This window comes from Silene latifolia, chromosome 5 (genome assembly GCF_048544455.1).
Source record: "Silene latifolia isolate original U9 population chromosome 5, ASM4854445v1, whole genome shotgun sequence".
Classification (NCBI taxonomy): Eukaryota; Viridiplantae; Streptophyta; class Magnoliopsida; order Caryophyllales; family Caryophyllaceae; genus Silene; species Silene latifolia.
The window spans coordinates 19,066,803-19,086,545 of NC_133530.1; the positions used below are offsets into that span (position 1 = coordinate 19,066,803).

At 36.8% G+C, this 19,743-nt stretch overlaps 1 long non-coding RNA gene across 1 annotated transcript in view; it reads left to right on the forward strand.

Moving 5' to 3' along the window:
• Positions 1-356: 356 nt before the first annotated feature.
• LOC141656965 (uncharacterized) overlaps positions 357-19,743 on the forward strand; it is a 35,689-nt gene continuing 16,302 nt past the window's right edge. The window contains exon 1 of the long non-coding RNA XR_012548622.1: positions 357-568. This is a non-coding gene — a long non-coding RNA (uncharacterized LOC141656965). The remainder of the gene's footprint in view (positions 569-19,743) is intronic.

The following is a 19,743-nucleotide window of genomic DNA, read 5'->3' on the forward strand; positions in this document are numbered from 1 at the left end:
ACCTCCGACATACACAATAACCACAATATGTAATAAACAAAATTTCATGCCAAATACATGAATCATTATAAGATACATTCCCAAATATGCTATGAACTTCAAATCCTCCATTATCCCGACTCATAGAGTCGCCATAACTCAATATCATGTTATAATGCATTTCCGACACTATATGAGATTCACAACAATCTCCAAATATTATCATAAGATGCAATGCGACCCACGCAATGAAAACGGTGATAAATGACACACCAACAAGTATTCACAATATCAAAACCGAACAGAATAACCTACCTTTTAATCCAACCTTCTTTCATCTCGAATCCGACACAGAATAAATGACACACCAACAATGTTCATAAGCTACTCGAATCCGACACAATTCTGTCTTATGAAACGGTTACATCCGGGGATTTCTAAAATAATTAGGGCTAATTATTTCCTAATCCTAATTAATAAGTCGGTCAACAACAAACCCTATAAATACCACTCTTATAATCCAACCTTCTTTCATCTCACAATCAATCACCAAATTCTCGCAATTTCCTTCGAATTTCACAACCGAAAGGTATAATTTCTTCCTAATAATCTCATTTACTTTTTGTATTCTTTTAATTCTTAGTTTATTTTTTAATTTGTTTCAATTTCAATTGGAATTTGATGATTGTATTCATATATTGGGTTGATCTTAGTACAACGAGTAGGGTTTTGATTTTATCATATTCTGTGTTTGATTTTCATTAATTGGGTATTAATTCCTCAAATTTCTGTTCAAATTTGATTAACTAGGGTTTGATTTAGTTCTCCAATTAGTTTGTATAATAATTTCTCGTCTGCTTATTAGAGTTCTAATTCATTAGCGAGTCTTGTTTAATACCGTCTTTAAGTTTAAAGCATAGTTACATTAGCTATCATTAAGCGAACCATGTTGTCGTATAACTGTTCTATTTGATGGTCATATACTGACTGATGATTGTGCGTTGCTTTCTGTTGTGTTAAATCATATACTGACTGATTATTATTTTCCTGCATAACTCTAATTAGTATTGATCGCCAGTCGATACTGAATTGATGTCAACTTTGAGGGGGTGTTTGGTTCACCCATTATAGGTATGAGGTATGGGTTTGGAATGAACCAAACCCATACCATGTGTTTGTTTGACGGAAATGAAAGTTTCATACCCATACCTCAAACCCATGAGGTATGGATTTCTCATACCCATGGAGGGGGGTGGGTATGAGATTGATACTTATGTTATCAAATTAGAAATATTAAAAAATGATAAAAACAATTGTAAAAAAATCTTTTTATATTTTTATTTGACTAGTTGTTGCGCCGCGCCCTACCGGGCGCGGAGCCCCAATTCGTGTGAACGTTCTTCCGTTTACTTAAGGTTTACTGTTAGTGTAATTAGCTTCTAAGGATGAAACACCTTGCTATTGTTAGAAAGATTAGTTATTTATACATTTTAGACATTGCGCCTCTAGCAGCTATTGATTTGTAAAAAACTGTAATTGTCAAAAGCTAATTAGTTTTAAGTCTTTACAGTTTATAAAGTGCAACGTTAATATTAGACGGTTGTCATTAATCCTAAAAGAAACAGTTCCAAAAGTGCGCCAAAATTTGCCAAGGCAGCTTTGAAACGTCTTGCTTTTTTAGTTCAAACAAACTTGTTGCAGCACCCACTCTAGTTTTTGTGTTCTAGAAAGAGCTGTTGTGGGGATGACCTGTACATACAGATGGGTTTTCAGAATTTTGTCTTCGATGTACTCAAGGTAGTTTCCCCGTTCCTGCAGATCACAAAACGTATGCATAAATTGTAAGCCGTTCAATTTTTTTAGAAAGTGAGGTATGAGGTCTCTTATAATATAATCCACTTATTATGGGCTTGTAGTTGGTCTTGGTAGATAGCAAACATACAAGGTACTATGTATAGTAATGTTGTTACCTGCACAGTCATGTCATACAAGTTCGATGCTTCCATTTGTACAAGTTTTTCTGAATTGGTAGTGGCTGCTGTTAGAGTGTATTTTCCAGATGCATCTGCTGCTTCAAATGTCGTTCTCATTCTGTATATGCAAACCAGAGTATAGTCAATAAGCCATAATAGTTTTGTTTATAGTGTTGTTACTTGGTTGTTTGTGTGTGTAGGGGGGGGGGTAATCTACATTGTTGAATTATTACCGTGGAATTGAGATGACATTTGCTGTTAAACATGAGGCACATGTATATACAGAGTCCTTAGGTTGACTGCTGCTTGTGCCGCAAAAGCTACAACCAAGGTACAGGTGTACATCGTATTTGTTGAAATTGTTCAGCTTTACGTGCAACCAGTGGGATTCCTCTTGTAAAGTGTTGTAAGCCTGTAGTTTGTACCAATTCTTAATCAATACTTTCTATCTATTCGTGTTTGTGAGAGAAATGCTAATATTCCGTAAAATAAATACCTTTCAAAACGGTATTGATATCTTGTGTACACTCATGGGGTTGGTGATGAGTGTTGATGTCATAAAGTATGGTTGTTGCATTTAATAGTGTGTTTCGGTGTAATATGTAGGTAACATTTTTATGGAACTTACATTCTTTTGGAGAAGATTTTCAATTGTTGTTATCTTGCGTGTGAGCGTTGGATGGCGGCACTCGAAGATCTGTTGTCTCTTTGCATTAAGCATGTGTTCGTTTTCCTTAGCCCTGTATTAATGTAAATAGATGTATATATATAGCAAGTAAATATATCATATAGTCATCCAAATCATTCAATGCGTACTTACCAAGTCTTAAGTGAGTTGGCTTTTTCTACTTGTGGATTTAAGATAATGAACGATGCATGAGTTGTTATGAGTGAGAAGCCTGCAATATATGAATTCATAATTTGTTGTAAGTAAGTTTCAATATTTTTTGTTGCTATATACTTACGTGTCAAGTTTCAGATTGAACCTTTACGGTATGAGGGCATTAGAGCCGTAAAGCCAACTCTTTGGAAAGGTTCTTTGCAACAGAGTGTAATCGCACATTCTTGTATGGCTAAGTCTGTCAAGTCACATTATCATCATCACCTGCTGATGACTACATGTAGGAAGAGACGTTTGTAAAGTTTTGACTTTGTATAGGCCTTTGTATACATAGTTTGGTATCATCAATTAAAAGTTTACCTGTGATCAACAATTACAACCTCACAAGCATCTGAGGTTCTACAGTTGTAGTTGATATTGTTGCAACGTCGGTCCACATATATAAGAACTCCTAAGACATCTGGGATTGTAGATATAGTTAAATGGCGGATTGGGTGTTTGTATTATCCTGTTTATTCTTTTTTTCTTTCACATATTATTGTATGTGTATTATTAGTTGGAACAGGTTTGTATATTTAATGGTACTGTAACTTACCGTAGCGAACATCGAGGGATACTACTCTAGGGATAGTTCCAATTAACACATAATTAGGCATATTAGGAACTTCTAGTTCGGGCACACGTTGGATAATCGTGTCGATGTTGAAATCTATTTCATAAATTTGATTTCCCGACCTTCCTGAGTTGTCTGTACGTATTGGTTCGACTCTAGCGTTAGCAATGTCGTATTCGTTGCCTTCTTGCATAATATCCTCAAATGCTTCTAAGGATTCATTGAAGAGGTAGGTCTTCATAATAGTACCCTGCACGGATAGGAATGTTTCCTATTACTGTAGTTGGATGTGGTTAAGTTAAAGTACCTATGAGTATGCATTACATGAAAGCTTTGATTTTAGAACCCTTGCTTCTGATTAGGTAAATCTAGGGACAATTGGTCATGCACAGGGAAAAGGTAAAGGACCAACAATTAAACGCAATTTTGTTCAGCATACAGCATAACAGTATAAGTTTTAAGAGGATGCAGTTCAACAAAATAATAACCAAAAAATATAATTCAGGCAATATTTTATTTTGATTTTTAGACGTTTAGCAAACAATTGCTTATAGTTTAGCGATCAAGGATAGTTTTGTTAATCAGGAAACCTTGTTAAATTATCTGAAATTTACCTCGTCATCTTGGAAGGTGATTTCTTGGTACTCTAAGGGGCTTCCAGGTGTTGCTGAACGCACATTTGTTATATCAATGACCCGTGCTTTAATAGTGTACGGACCAGTTGTGCCAGAGAGTTCCTTAATGTGTTTCCTCAAAGGTCTCATAATGATCTGCTTTGTTTCAGTATTGGAGCAGTAATACTGGTATGAATCCTTTGATGTACAGATACAATATATAGCACATATAATGTAGATACTATTCAGCTATATCTAGTAAAAAAAAGTGGAAAAGTTTAGATGGATTTTAGATTAAGTATTTTTGCAATAAACTACGTAAAAGTTTGTTTGTGACTGACTGCTAGCGTTATCAATTTGATTTGAAGAATAGCAGGGAAAAAATGTATGTACCTTGGATAAATTGGAGCAAGATGTTTAAGACTGCCTCTACAATATGTGGTTAGATCTTTGAATTTGATGATAGTGCTTTTATGTTATTTTTTTGGGTGGGGGTGTGGGTGTGTAGTATGTGGTGAGCTGAGAACAATATTTGAGCTTTTATGTTTAGTAAACGAGATTAGAATCTATATTATTGTTTTTTCTTTTGTTGTTGTAGAACATTGTAATATTGTACTATGTAATATGTAATATGTTTAATCTTTTTTTAATACTGTTTAATGCATTATTTATGTTGTATGTATGTGTGTTCTATAAGGTCTAATCATACACTCTTTAGATATTGTGGAGAATATTATCTTTTGAGTTGTACATTTCTTTTGCTTAATTCAGGGGATTGTGTTTTGAAGGTAAGATATATAGTTTGTCTCCAACTGACTGGTTAGATGTACGTGCAACTGTCAATCGAATCATTTGGTTTGTGCAGTGTCAAATGTTTTAATTATTTTTGGTGCCATTGTTTCTGTTTTCTTACTTTTTTTTTTTTTCTTGTCTGGCTACAATGCTAACTTTCTTGTGCCTGTTTGTAAAGCGTATGAATGTATACCAGTGAAAGGGCATACCAATTTAGAAAGTTCTGTCAAATGTTTTTGTTGGCAGACGTTCAGAAAGTAAATTACACGTTAAATGAAACCATTATTTTCATAGGGCTTATCTATGAAATTTCAGCTTGTAATTATTAGGCATAGATGATTATTTAAGTGGAATAATATACATGATTAATTCATAAAAGAAACTTGGACTGGTTCGTTAATTAGTTACTTAAACACAATATTTTTTTTTGATTTTGACATTTTTCGGAAGCATAGGTCCAAAATAATACATTAAACCCCAAAAGCATAAATCAAAATGCTTTTGGTCGGAACACAATGCTATGTATGCAAAAGTGTTCCCAAAATGTTAGAGGCGCCCTATAGCCTCTACATAACCATTTCGTTTTCTAGAAATGGATAGGAGGGGTACTGTCAAGGTTTTATAAGTAGAGCAAGCAGTCTTAGTTACTATTTACATATATGCTGCAGACGTACAGCTTGGAAGTGTTTGAATCTCGGACTACTGGGTTGCAGCTGAGCTGCTGGTGTTTTTCTTTTTCTTAGTAGGCGATCCAGAACCCTGCTTGGTAGTGTTGCGCTTTGGAGTGCCCTGCGCTGGGGTTTCTGGAGTGCATGAAGCAGCTTTTTCAGCTTTGGGTGTTTTCAGCAATGGGGTTGTGGGAATGGAAAGCGCTTTAGTCGTATTAGTAGAGACATCAGGTGGATCAGTAATTTCATTATCGTCAGTTTCAGTAGGAGCTTCAGACTGCAACTGGATGTTTTCAGGACTTGTAACGACTGACGCAGGAAGCTTTCGTAATGTAGTATAGTCGGAAGTTACTGCAATATCAACCAGGGTTAGGTTTGTAGAGGCCTGTCCTGTTTCTTCAAATTGTAATTTTCTGGCTACTGATTCTGGCTGATCTGAACTGACCATGATCGGTACAGTATTTGAACTGTGATCTCTGTTTTGATCGTCTGTGTTTGCTTCTGATTGTTCTGACGCATCTCTGTGTTGCGATGGAACTGCAACAATTTTACGAAGAGCCCATTGCAAAATATTGTTTCTTGATAGCGCAATCTTTGGCGATACTTCAATTACCAAGGGCCCAGTCTTTAAAGGTTCACAAGCTTTCGTGAAGGTTATACCGTCATTCTGAAAGAGAGGACAATAGCTCAACTTAGATATTACAAATAGGACATTTTCTTGAATTGAATCTTTAATGTTTTTTAAAGTAAGCATTTATGTTTTATGATGTTTTGATGTTAATTCAGTAATCTGGCTGAACCAGCCTACTTGTTTATCTGATTTAGTCGCTTTACCACAATGGCACATGGTATTTTTTTGATATTCAAAATGTTTGTTACAGTTTTGTTTGAGAAGACATAACTAAAGTTGTAATTTTTGGGTCCTAAATGGTGTTGTTCATTTGTTTGCTATTCACGTTTAGAGGTCAGCTGGTATGAATGTCAGATACTGCTCTGTGGTGTTATAAGTGCAGACACTATTTAAATGCGATAACGTACTGTATGTTTCATATGGAATATATCTGCAGCCGACATCTGGAACATTGCAACTGCATCTGTTGTGAATGCTGTTATTTCTATCTGTCCAGTTCCGTCTGAGACTTCACAATTGAATGTAATCCTGCGTGTAAATTGTATAAGTTACTAATATAGAAGAGTCTGATCATTAAACACTTTGAGTGTGTCATTTACAGGAAATGTGCATGTAGTCTACCTTGGTTCTGACAGCACTCCTTCTTTAGTGCATGTTTCACATTTGAAAGATTCTCCAGAAGCATAGTCAGTACGTTTACCACAGTTTGAACAGCCTAAGTACGCATTAATTTTCTGCAGGTCTGGTTTTGGCACTGTGATGTTCAATTTGTACTTCTCGTCCTGAAGCGTCTTGCTTGCCTGTTGCGAATTACACATTAGATATTGAATGTAAGACAGTGGACGTAAGGGCAACTTAATATTAAGTGTGTACATATAACATATTGTTTTCCTAAGATGACCACTTGCAAGCCATTTGTTTTTACCTTTTTTTTAGTGAGATTACCCAACGTAATCAGAGGTGTAGGTGTGTCCGGGGTCTCGAGTGGTGGTAATTTTTTTGTAAATCTTTCAGGGAGTTTTGTTCCGGTCCCCCTACGAGAAGATAACCGTGATTAGTAAGTCGGTGGTGTTTAACTAAGCATTGAAAATGAAGTTGGCAAATAATGTTTTAGGTTTAGAGTCAAGAGATTATACCATTCTATCCGGGCGATAATTTTAGGACTGTAGGATCCGTATTGATTATGGTTGACGTGGTGCATGTTAATGAGAAGCCTGCATGATTGTTAGATTAATACAGCAGATATATTGGAACATGATTAGCCTTTTGACACTGTTATAGGTTATACCTTTATAGCTGGAAACTCGTAAAGCTGTGAAGCCAATTACAGGTAATTTTTCGACTATCGAAGTCAGCTTATCACATTCATCTTCTGAAAGATCATTCCAAGCCGAGACTACTATTGGTTGTTCAGAACTGGGTCATAAGTGGTAGTGTTAGTTAGTTGGGAGGTCGGTATGTCCAGTATGTTTTTAAAAATGCAACAAGCGTTACCTGGGGTCAGTAATAACCATCTCCCTAACAGTGCTTTTGCGTCCTTGCTTGGAGGGAACTTCGCGCGCAACCGGTTCGACATACAATAGGATTCCAGCAACGTCTGGTAGCATCATTTTTTTTAGGGTTAATAAACAGAAACATTATGTAAGTAAGTGAAGTCATTCTGCACATTTGTTTTTTACCAAAAATGTCGTAAGGTGTTGCTGTTTTGGGTACTTGGGAAACATTCTGGTATTCTGGAAGTAAGGCCTCAGGTGTAGTTGCAAGCGGGCGGATTAGTGTACGCTTCCCAAAACCCATTGTGTATGGAACTTGCGCAGGATCTCGCCTATATTGGTCTTGCATTGGCTTTCGATTGGGGCATTTGCAATTTCATATACTCCGTTGCACATAATTGCTTCTTCATGAGCTGCAACTTGATCCCCAAATAGAATTCCCCGCATTTTATGTCCCTGTACAGAGATATCTCAAACTCAGTAAGATATTTGTTTTTTTTTTGGGTTTTATTTTGTTAAAAAAAGGGTCGGTTTTTGAAACACGGCAAGTAGTTTTCATAGTTGACGTTGCCAAAACGAAAAGAAGTGATGGCTATTATTTGTGTTTCTGTAAATACAGCACGTGAAACGCAGTGACATCTGCATGAAAGTACTCATTAAATGTAAGTAAGCTGAGATTAAAAGTTTTACATAACCAACTCAGTGTAGACAAAATCCAACAAAGCTATATAGACGACTTAAGTACAGAAATAACAAATTGATGACTGGTAATTAATAACACACAGTGGCATTTCTATAAACTTGGTATGCAAGATATACAAAATATAATAGACATGTTATTTGCCTTATCATCTTGCGGTACCACTTCGATCGATAGAGGACATCCTTTGCAGATCTTTGGGCTTTCCCTTTTTGCAAAACCTTAACCTTGACCCTGTAATTTGTGCTATTGGTGTTCAACTCATCTAAATATACTCTGCCTTCAGTCATGATAAACGGTGCACTGTATATAAAGCATCATCGCGAGAATGTAAGCAAGTGTTCAGGTAAATTAGATGCACAATTGCTGGAATTTTCTGAAGAACAGTACTGTTTTTTAAAGGTTTTGATTGCAAATTGAAATATAACAACAATGTTCAAGTTCTAGTTATATGAAGGCACAATTTTATCTGAAAGTTTCATAGATTCTAATAGCACGTAAAACACAGAACAATATAGTATGTACACTGTAAATGTAATGAATGTGTTGACAGTGGAATTGTCTTTTATTTCTGATAAGTTTATATTTGAACTTGTATATTACTGCTGTTGGTTTGAAAGAAAACTTTGTTAAGCAGATTGACAATTGTACACTGGAAGGTATTAAACAGAACAACAAGGGTAACTTGATTTAACCTCTAACACCATTAGAATTTAGAAGCCCTAAATTTTAAAAAGGCTAAATGTTTGTATATAAATAGCATTAACGCCATTGATGCAGGACATTCTTTAGCATAACTACAACATATTACAAATCTAATCATTGTGAATTTACCATTATAATCATGCATGTTATTACAGTTTTGAAAGTTGAAACTTGATTACTTTCTAATACACATAATTGCAAGCAAAAGCAGTTTTAAAGAGATTACCTCGTTACGGTTGGTAATTAGAATTGTTTCCTGTCGAAGGAAGAGCGTAAAATCACAGTTAATTCTTCCAGTCAGACTTGTTTTGTAAGCTTTGCTTAACTTGTTTTTATGGACATCAGTATTGAGGAGTGGTGTGGTTTATACTGTTAGTATATTGTTTGACTGACAGAGGGGCACATTATTGGACTATGTTACTGACATTAGCTTTATGCCTATGACCTATGGAGTGTTGGAGTATATTAAAGGAAGAATTTTAGTGAGGGTAGTTGTATATATGTGGTATGTAGAGCTATTGTACTTTTAAAAACAATTATTTTTTGTGGTAAGGTGGGCTATTTGGGTGGAATTGTCAATTAGTAAGAATAGTTGATTGTACTGTAAACAGTCATATTCGGATAATATTGTATTTAGACTAAGTAGTTTATTAATTTTAGTATATGATTAACAATTAACAAAGCATATTTCTTTTTTTTTTCGTGGTTTTGTTGTTGTTTTGTTAGTTTGTTAGTTGGTTTGTTAGGTTTTTAGTAACAAGGCATATATGATTAACAATTACTCACAATTAACAAGGCATATATGATTAACAATTAATACCTATTTAGTTGTTGGTTTGTTAGTTTTTGAAAATCTTTTTTCTTTTTTTTTGTTTTTTGTGTGTGTTGCTTCGTTTTTAATATGTATAATAAAGTTGTTTTCCTGTATATTGATTGGTCCAGTTTCCACATTTTTTTTTGCGTGTTTTTTTTTTTTAATATAACTTTTTTTTTTTTACAAAATATTGCAGTTCTATGTCTTGTTGTGGTAGGATGGATATTAGTAATTCTATGTTTGAATGGCAATATATAGGTTATAATGGCATTAATACATTAGATATTGTGAGTATGATTAGTAAGTAGTTGTACACATATACATGCGCAATTACGTTTTACTTTTTTGATTTTGATGTATCATCTGTCTAGGATTAAAATACCCTTTTAGGAGGTTTGGTTATAAATGCTCCCTCCAATTTCATTTATTGTCCCCCTTTTTTTTCGGTATGAGAAATGAGTGAAACAATTTGGAGTATACAGTACACATTATCGCGCATTAAACTGATTTTGCGCCATACAAAGTTGACCCAAAAAGGAGAGAGGGAATAATAAGAAAAATGGATAGAAAGGGAAAGGGGAATAATAAACGAAATTGGAGGGAGTTTTTTTTTTTTGGGAATCGAATCACTAAAATCTACATCTTCATAAAATATCACCCTTAATATTATGCCTAATATTTGGTTTACATAGAAGAGAAGTTCATTGTTCATATAAGCATTCTATGGAATCGAACTTCTATTTAGTGGTCAGCCTAATCGTTCAATTTTTTCAGCACACAAATATTTAGTAGACCACTGTGATTTTAAGTTGTTGGTTACGCATACATATTTCCAAAAGCTAATTCATCGTCCATTGGACTATAGTTTATAGCAGCTGACATATCTAGCAACTGAACACTTGAGCTGGGATGTTATCATCAAATAGCGCTGGTCCAATCAAAGCTAAGGTGGCGCCTTTTTTCACATGGCAGTGCTGTGCATAGTAAGTCGTAGATAATGTTCAGGAAGTTTGTAGCTCCAGGTGTACAGAATTAGCACTACTTGTCTATTCAGAGCCTATTCTACAATACAAGTAAAATTCGTTAATATTAGTTGTGATTAAATTCCTAACAATAATCCGTCAAGAGATGTAATGTTTAGGAAGAAAACGATGTGATAGTTTACCTTTAAATGGTAGAAAGTGGTACAATTCCTGCAAGGGTTAGAGCTTCATATGATACAACGTTTCTGACGAAGGTAGCGGGAACTGTTTCCGGCCCCGGTGCTGCGACAACTGTAACGTCTGTTGCTCTCCGTGCTCTGGATAGTGACATGTATAGCTGTCCATGAGAGAAACACGGGCGAGGTAGGTACACAGCAACCTGACTTAAAGTTTGACCTTGACATTTGTTGATTGTCATTGCAAAGCTAAGCTTCAATGGAAACTGGTTTCTCTGGAATTGAAAAGGATAGTTAGCTGAAGGAGCTGGGCGGAGTTTGATCCGTGGTATCAGCACGGTGTCTCCTCTGTTTTGCCCAGTCATAATTACACATTCAATTGTGTTCGGTAAAAACTTCTTACATATTAGTCGTGTACCATTGCACAAGCCAAATGATGGTTGGAGGTTCCGAATCAAAATAACGGGGCAATTTTCTTTAAGTACAAGTTTGTGAGGACTCATTCCCCTCGGATTCAATTTGTTGATGAACTCAGCAGGATAGACTGCACAGGTGTCATCTAACATTGAATCGTGACTTGTGTACGTTACAGATTGTCCTGGGAACTGGTCAATTAGAGCGTCATTAATCGCATCAACATCGTCGTTTAAGGGTGTTAAAATAGCTCGATCTGTAAATAAGTTAGGATCAAAGGTCCCAAATGTTAATTCTGGAAATGCAAGTGCCGCTAAATCAGCAATTGGATTTGGACTTATCAGTCCGAACTCGACAATACCATCAGGAAGTTCTATGTTCTCACATTCTTTCGTTTGTAACTCGCCATTGCCAAGTGCAAGTAAAAACTTTGCAAATTCCGGATCATCTTTAGCACGTAGGTTTTCAGTCAGGCTAAATTTAATAAGCCTTGGCCAGAGGTGTGAGTGAACAAACTTGCTTCTACAACTTCATCTTTGGGATTTTCGAGGTAGAATAGGAAGTGTTTGCGAAAGTCACCTCGAAGACAACCACTTTTCCTCCAAAAAGCTGGTTTGGGTCACACAAGTCTCGAAGAAGATGGTCTAGAGACTCAATATTTTGGCGTTTTGACATTGAAGCCTCATCCCAAATTATCAAACGTCTTTGAACGGATCAATGCAGCCAGGCTACTTTGTTTGGGGACGTCACATGCCAGAGATATGTCACATTCTAAGGGTATTTTGAAGCTGCGAATGTGTTGTTCGCCCAAGGGTATGTTAGGCTATGACTATTCTGAAGACGCTGTAGGTAAGACAATTTCTCCCATCATGCGCACCTCAGCGTACAATGCTTTGTATAAGAAAGTTTTACCGGTGCCCCCCGGTCCGTCTATAAAGAATGCCCCTGGTTTCGACGACTGTATGTGTCCCATAATTGTTGTAAATGCGTCTTTTTGAGCTGGATTTAACAGAGATTTACACAATCTGCAATCTTCGGGTATTCTTTGCATCCGGGCATCAACTATATCTCTATTACGTCGGCGTCGTCATCGGTCGGGTATCTAGATGATCCAACCCAAACTCGCCATTGTCTTTCCCATGGCTTCTAAATACCTCTTTGCGCACGTCTTTGTTAGCTGACTAATTTTCAGTGGGTCGTCAGGAAATTGAAATCTAAAATCATCTGACAACGATTCGTAGTGTGTACTCCATAACAAGGACGGGTCCTTTGGTTGGGCGAAAATTAGTAATGTTGAGAAAAGGCGACGAAGTACAATAGGCATCTGTATTGCACACGCTTCCGCCATACATAATTCGGCAAAGCATCCTCTTCTTCAACCAACTTTGTGTCGCAAGGCCGCCTCTTGGAATGTTGCACACACGTATCCATCCACCGTTTTCAGATACTCAAATGAGGTGGGACCTCGAATGTGTAGTAACAACAGCCTTAGGAAAAACCTCTCACCTTCGGCTGGTGCTACAAAAACCAGTCTGCCAATTGCAATAACTTTGTTTTTCCTCTTTTCCCAAGTTCTAGACCCCGTATCCCAACGGTAATGCTCTGTGATTTCACCATACAACAATTTGGGGCATCCTTCGGTTGCACTTGTCCTGAAAAACTCAGTTAGAGGTGTGCGACTCTTTTTTTCATCAGCAATGAGATCAGCTAAATTATCTGTTGGCCTGAGGCGTATTGTCTGCATGTTTGGAAGGTGCACCTGGAGGGGCATCACCGGTGGTTGTGTCTCAAATAGATCAAAGCCAAATATTCGCCAAGCTGCTTCACATGGAGATACCCACCGGCCTGTTTGGTATTGCAAGATTTCATCTACTGCTTGAGGTTCTTCACCTTCAGCTAAACTAAAGGATACCCTGTCATGGCCTTTGTATATATACTTATATAAATATTTCACTGCGTGCATTGTTGAACATACTTCAACATTCAGATGACAGTCGAACAGTGACAATAAGTATGGGTTATAAGGGATAACCCATATGTTGTCGAGATTGTGCTTCCGTATAACAACCACTTCGCCTGTGTTGCGTCTCCTATAGTCCGGATACCCAGAACCATTAATTATAGTATCAGGTGTGTAGGGCTTTGGGTAATTAAATTTACAGCGCCCTAGTGTGTTGGGATGCTTCATACACGAACATGCAGGATTAAGATTGCCACAAGGACCGTGCATCATGTGCTTAAGCACAGTCTTACGAAGGGATGGGTTTGCCATAGACGGTATTTCAGCAGAAACAAATTTGTCAAAATCAGCTGGGCATTTCAGCCTATACCCATCTTTCAAAATGATAAGGAAGTGCACATGAGGGAGACCCCTTTTCTGGAATTCAACTACATATACGTACGCAGCCACTTCGCCAAAGATTTGCTTTTCAACAATTTGTTTCTTCAGCGCCAAAAGCTTAGCACGGAAGACTCTAGCTACTAAGTCCGGTCTATTCTGAGCCTCCTCTCCTGAAGCTAGTTGATCTTTTATCTCAGGCCAGTTAGCATTGCATGTCATGGTGACAAACAGATCTGGTTTTCCAAACCTATGAACAAGAGCCATTGAGTTCAGATATCTTTTTTTCATGTCCCGGGGTCCTCCCAAGAAAGTTGGTGGCAAAATAACTCGCTTGCCAATGTTCGCCGCGCGATGCTCGCCTGCACCAACAGTATCAAGAATTCCCTGGTATAAGTTAGCCCTTATTGTTTCTTGATTGTTCCGAAAATAATCAAGCCTTGTATTTTCGATCTTAACATACATGTCAACCACATACTGCTGAAAACACCGTCCTGTTCTAAGTAACATATTCCCTGGACGGTTCTGCAATTTGTAACAATAATACCGGCGGCATGAAATGAACTTCGACTTTGGCCCATATATTTGTACGGCACCTGTCGTTGACATGTATAAACAATTAGCTAATGCAAATACCACACTTCTTTCTACTTTTTTAAAATCTATGAACATGTAAGTAAGTTTTACTGGTAACGTCACATACGGTTCGATTCATCTTCTAACAGGCACTCGACGGTTTGGCTAAGTTCAGAAGATATTCTACTATGAACATTGGCCCCCTCTCGGGCTGCATTTGAGTTTAACTTTTGAAGCCCTTGCACCCACCCACATTCTCCGTATGGGAAAAGTAATGGGTACTGCAAAGGATCGTAGCACCCATAGTAATGCATTATTCTATGGGTTTGGTTATTCTTCGCAGTCACAATTATATGTGGAGTGCTAGATTCGCTAGATGATGAGTTATCTGTCCAAATAACAGCGACCTCATCAGATGTGGGCGCATTATACACTCGTTGGTCTAGGACAGGATTTCTGTGAATTTTTATTTGGGTATTTTCATTAATGGGTAGTTCTCTTAGGGAGCGAAAAAAACGTGCATAGGGATTGACAGTTGTAATTTGTATAAGGGTGTTAATGATATCCCCTCTGACTTCGGGGAAGCATCCAATGCGATTCAATGCTTCATGTTGACCATCATAGAAATATAGCTGCAAATATTTGGGTTTACAATTATCGGGAAGCAATTTAGGTACATTATGATATATCTGGCCATGAAGTTGAAAGACATAAATACCTTTCTGAGTGGATGCTATATAATCTCCACCAAATGAGCTAAAGGCAAATAAGTTGTTATACATTCTTGCGTATGCACGGAAATGAACTGCATCCTCGTCAGGCGAAGTGTACAGCCGTGCTAAGGCAGGAGGGAATGCATTTGTAGGCAAGTGGATTGTTCCATCACCACAGCAGAATAATGGGGATTCATATGCAATCTTTAGGGCATTGCATTTAGTGCAAACTTTACTTTGTGGAAGTTTCAACTGGTTTGTAGGCAAGGGGTGTGCAACGTGGGCCACAGGTAAGTCTGTGCGAACAGTAGCTTGAAAGGAGTTATCTTAACACTATCTTATAACGATACACCAGTAACATGAAAAGCAGCATCGAAATGTTATTCACCTGTTTGTCGACGGGCTCGGGTTTTTCTTTGCCTCTTTTGTTGCGGTTGTAGAGGCGTTCCATCTACACTGTTGCGTTGGACATTGCATAGAGTTAAATATATTGTTTATTAAGTTCCACCCATAAAGGATTGTCCGCTGTAAATCGTACCTTGTTCCTGAATGGTCGCCATTTATGAATGCCGCTCTGGCCCGTTTTGAGTGTCTAATTGGTGCAGGAGACGTTATAGCCATGGCACAGGTTGTCTTTGTGCCACGGCTCTTTGACATCCTACCTATTTGCCTCTGTAACGACATAAGTTAGAGAATGTAAGTTTGCAAATGAAAGTGTTAGGGGGGGTTGACTCGAATCACATTTCCAATCAAAACTGTAAAACAGAGAGAGTTTGTTGGTAAACTGGTTTAGATTGGGAGATAGTTCAAAGCACGGACTTTGATAAAACGCGACTGTAACAATGGCATTCAAGTATTTAGGGCTTTACTACTTTTAAAGAAGGTATCTTCCCTTTCATGTAGATATACATATCACCTATTTAAAGCAAAACACATAATATATTAGAATTCGGTTTAAATATGTAGTTCAGAATTACAAAATTCATTCACTCGGTTGGTCATTTTATATACGATCTGTGTTAATTCAACAATTAAATGTGGTTGTATCTCCTATTTGTATTATGCAGTCATAAGTTTATTTATAGACGTTTTGTTTAAGTAGGAGTAGGGGCTCTGATAAACTGGGTGGTTACCAGTTTCAGTTTGTAAATATATGTTGAAAGGATGTTTCAGTCAGTTCAGTAGTGTTGATGAATGCATTATTTCTAGATAAGAAATGCAAATATAAATTTACAAATAACAAGTAGTAGGGAACAGAACCGTTCATCTTAAATACAGTACAAGCATATGGGAACATAAGTATAACATTTATACATAAACACTGTCTTAGTGCCAAAAGGTTACAAAATAATCCTATTTAGCAGGATTTCGAAATTTCAAGGTTTGTGGAACATAACCGTTCATCCTAAATACAGTACAAGCATATGGAAACATAAGTACAACATATATACATAAACACTGTCTTAGTGTCAAAAGGTTACGAAATAATCCTATATAGCAGGATTTCGAATTTTCAAGGCTTGTGCGATTGTTAACCTGCACATTAAACACTTGGTGCCAAAATAGAACTTCAACCAAACATTTTTGGTCTTTATTATTAGCGAGATTCTTAGTAGACCGTGTACTTATGCCTTTTTGAAACGGTCAAACATTGCCTCCACATTTTTTGAAACTCTAAAATAGCGAGGAGGCTTGGCTCGTGCAGGGCGTACATGTGCCTTATGCGTGCAAGTCTGACACAACTTCAGTTTTTTAGGCGGAGGTGGAGGCCCTTTGGGATGAGGGATCCGAAAGTCAGCAGCACGTGGAGTTGTGGCCCCTTCCTCAAGAAACAAGCATGATGGTTCAAATTCCTCTTCTACGCCTGTGAGACGCGCTTTTGTAGCAAGATAAGTTTCTCGCTCTAGGGCTGAGTCGAGGGCAATACGATTGGTGTCAGGAGTATCGTAGTTTGCATCTATAATCTCAAGGTTTAAAATTGGCACAATGTAGTCAATTGCCTTCTCGGCTACGTCGTATCTTGCGACTTCAGGAAATTTGAAGCATTCACTCACAAAGTCTTTCTTTCCAGTTACCATTCCTGGAATGGACACAGTTATAAATGCAGTATACCTTTCTTTCGCATGCCTGAGAGTATGCGGTGTCGTGCGATGGATTGGGAATTTTTGGTTAGAAGCTCAATAGGGAAACGTAATCAAGAGTTCAATCTTGGGAGTTCTGATTTGGCCTCAAGGGCTCTTCATTTAGTGGGGTGTTTCTATGGCCTTTTGTAAGTTGTTCTAACTCTAGCTTTTTCAATCTATACTGACCCACCCATTCTTTGCATCGATTTTCTCTTGGCATAGGTAAAATCCTTAAGCGTAACATTATACTTGGTCATGATATCACGAACAGCTGTGCATTCTTTGCATGCTCACAGGATTCTTCGGGAGTTAATCTTTGGAGCACCGGTGTAGATTAAAGCTCTTTGGCGCACTTTCTGTGCGGAGTGAAAGGTAGACACTATTACTGGTCCTATTAACATACCGATACTCAGGACTTGAGAAGCTTAGACATTCGGCTATTTGTTCAATCAAGGGTTGGAAAGGTACTATTACTTGTGTAGGTGCAGGAGCTAAACCCTGTAATTTGATTAAATCTTTTGTTAATAAGGGTTGTTGCCAATGTTGTTAAAATAGCAGCTGTTCTATCTGTTGGGAAACGGAATATGTAGGCTGTTTTTTGAAGTAACTTACCTAAAGTATGTGATGAGTGGATCTAAGGTTATTGCAAGCATGTCACTGGTAATGGGGTCCAAGATAAACAAGTAGGTCCAAATTGAAGAGTTTAGATGTAAGATTTACGCATATATTTTAAAAACTTTTTTCGTATATGCGAGTTATTTTACAACACAACCCATCAGCTGGGTTTTGCACGTTTCAATGCACTTGATACATAACCAAACACAGCAACTACTATGTTTCTAAATTAAAACTAGAACTATTTTAAAAGTATGGTAGTATACTACTTAAATTTAAACAGTTAGAATCTATTATTTCAAACCTAAAATGAATATATTTCTAGGCGTTTTTAATCGTGTTGTCTATTTTTAATAATTTGATTGATCAGTTGAACTCTCATACACATACCTATAAATTTATCGTACATAACAAATTATCTCGTGTATGCTAACAAAACTGCAAATTTCTCTCAAACTAAATTTGAATGTCCAAAGTTGCCCACATCAAAGCTCATTATTCCTTGTTTGCCTTGGTCATTTCATATAGTTTATTTCATTTGGTCTGCACTATGCATAGCAAGCCACATACAGTAATCTTACGCATAATGTTATCGCTCAGTAGTAAAGATGCACGTTATTACAAAAACAGGCAGGGAAATTGAACATCATAACATAACCATATAAGTTTAGAGGAGTGCAATTAAAGAACAATCGAGGTTAACCTATAGAATGCAGCTGCTACTAATGAATACACACAAACGTTAAAAATTTAGATGTAATAACACGTACAGAAATTACCTTTGTTAAGCCTGAGTGAGATGGTGGTGTATATTCTGATGCATTATCCAATACACTCTCTGTTGGGTTGGTTTCACTCATAGTTTTCTTTTTTTTTTTTTTTTTTTTTTTGTGTGTTTGTTCACTAAGGTTCTACTACTTTAATAAGTATGCACACATCTCTTTGTCCCTCTCTCTTACTCACTCTCTCTATATATATAGATAACACAAGAACATATTAGTCGTTTCTAAGTAAATTTAACCAAGTACAGGTGCAACTTTCAAGTTAATCAGTTTATAACAATTACTTTATTCGAACAATCTATGTTTAAGAAATACTTTAGATCAGTTAGGTTTGCGTTTAAGCTAAACGCATGGCTAGTAGTAACAAAGTATCTACTTAATGTTAAGTTACTATCTGTTTACTTCTCTTTTGGACGCGTATGTGTGCGTGTTTTACAATTTTATTTCTTCGTGTTTTTTTTGTTTTTTTTTTTGTGTGTTGCTTTTTTTTTTAGGGGGGTCGGGTTGCTGTTTTCCTTTTTAGATCTTAATATATGAAACTTGAGCTTTTGATCATTATGGATTACTAACAAGCCCTTTGTAAAGGAATATCTGCTCGAAGTGTTTTGTTTAACGCTGGCCTTGTTGCAGTTGAGCAAAGTGAATCAATTTAGGCCAATGACAATTACCGTTTTGTGTGTTTCTTTTTATCGTTCTTTATTTATATTTTTTACTTTTGGGTGGTTGTATGATTAACCTATTATTTTTTTTTTTCTGTGTTTTGAATGAATTGTGTCATTAAGAACTTTACATTTTTTTCTTTTAATTTAGAGTTCACAGTAATTACAATGATCCTATATGTGTTAATGTATGTAATTATATATACAATATAAGTGTTCTTATTAATGAATCACAAGACCTTAGTTATGACGACACGTATTCGTCGCTTTGGAGCGATGGATACCATGTTCTCAAACAAATGACCTAAATAGACGAGAGAGAAGAGCACATGGAGGTACCCCCACCTAGTTTATCCTATTCATTTTGTGAGTGGCACTACCCATCACTTGGTCCGACTTGTCTTTAACGAGACTACTTGTGAATGACTTTAAACATATAGGCATATTTCTTATGGAAAGAGTTAGTTAGAATGTAAGGTTATTGTAGTAACTGGCTGTTGGTGGCTAAAGATTTGTTAGCATGGCGTCACGTCTGTTGTAC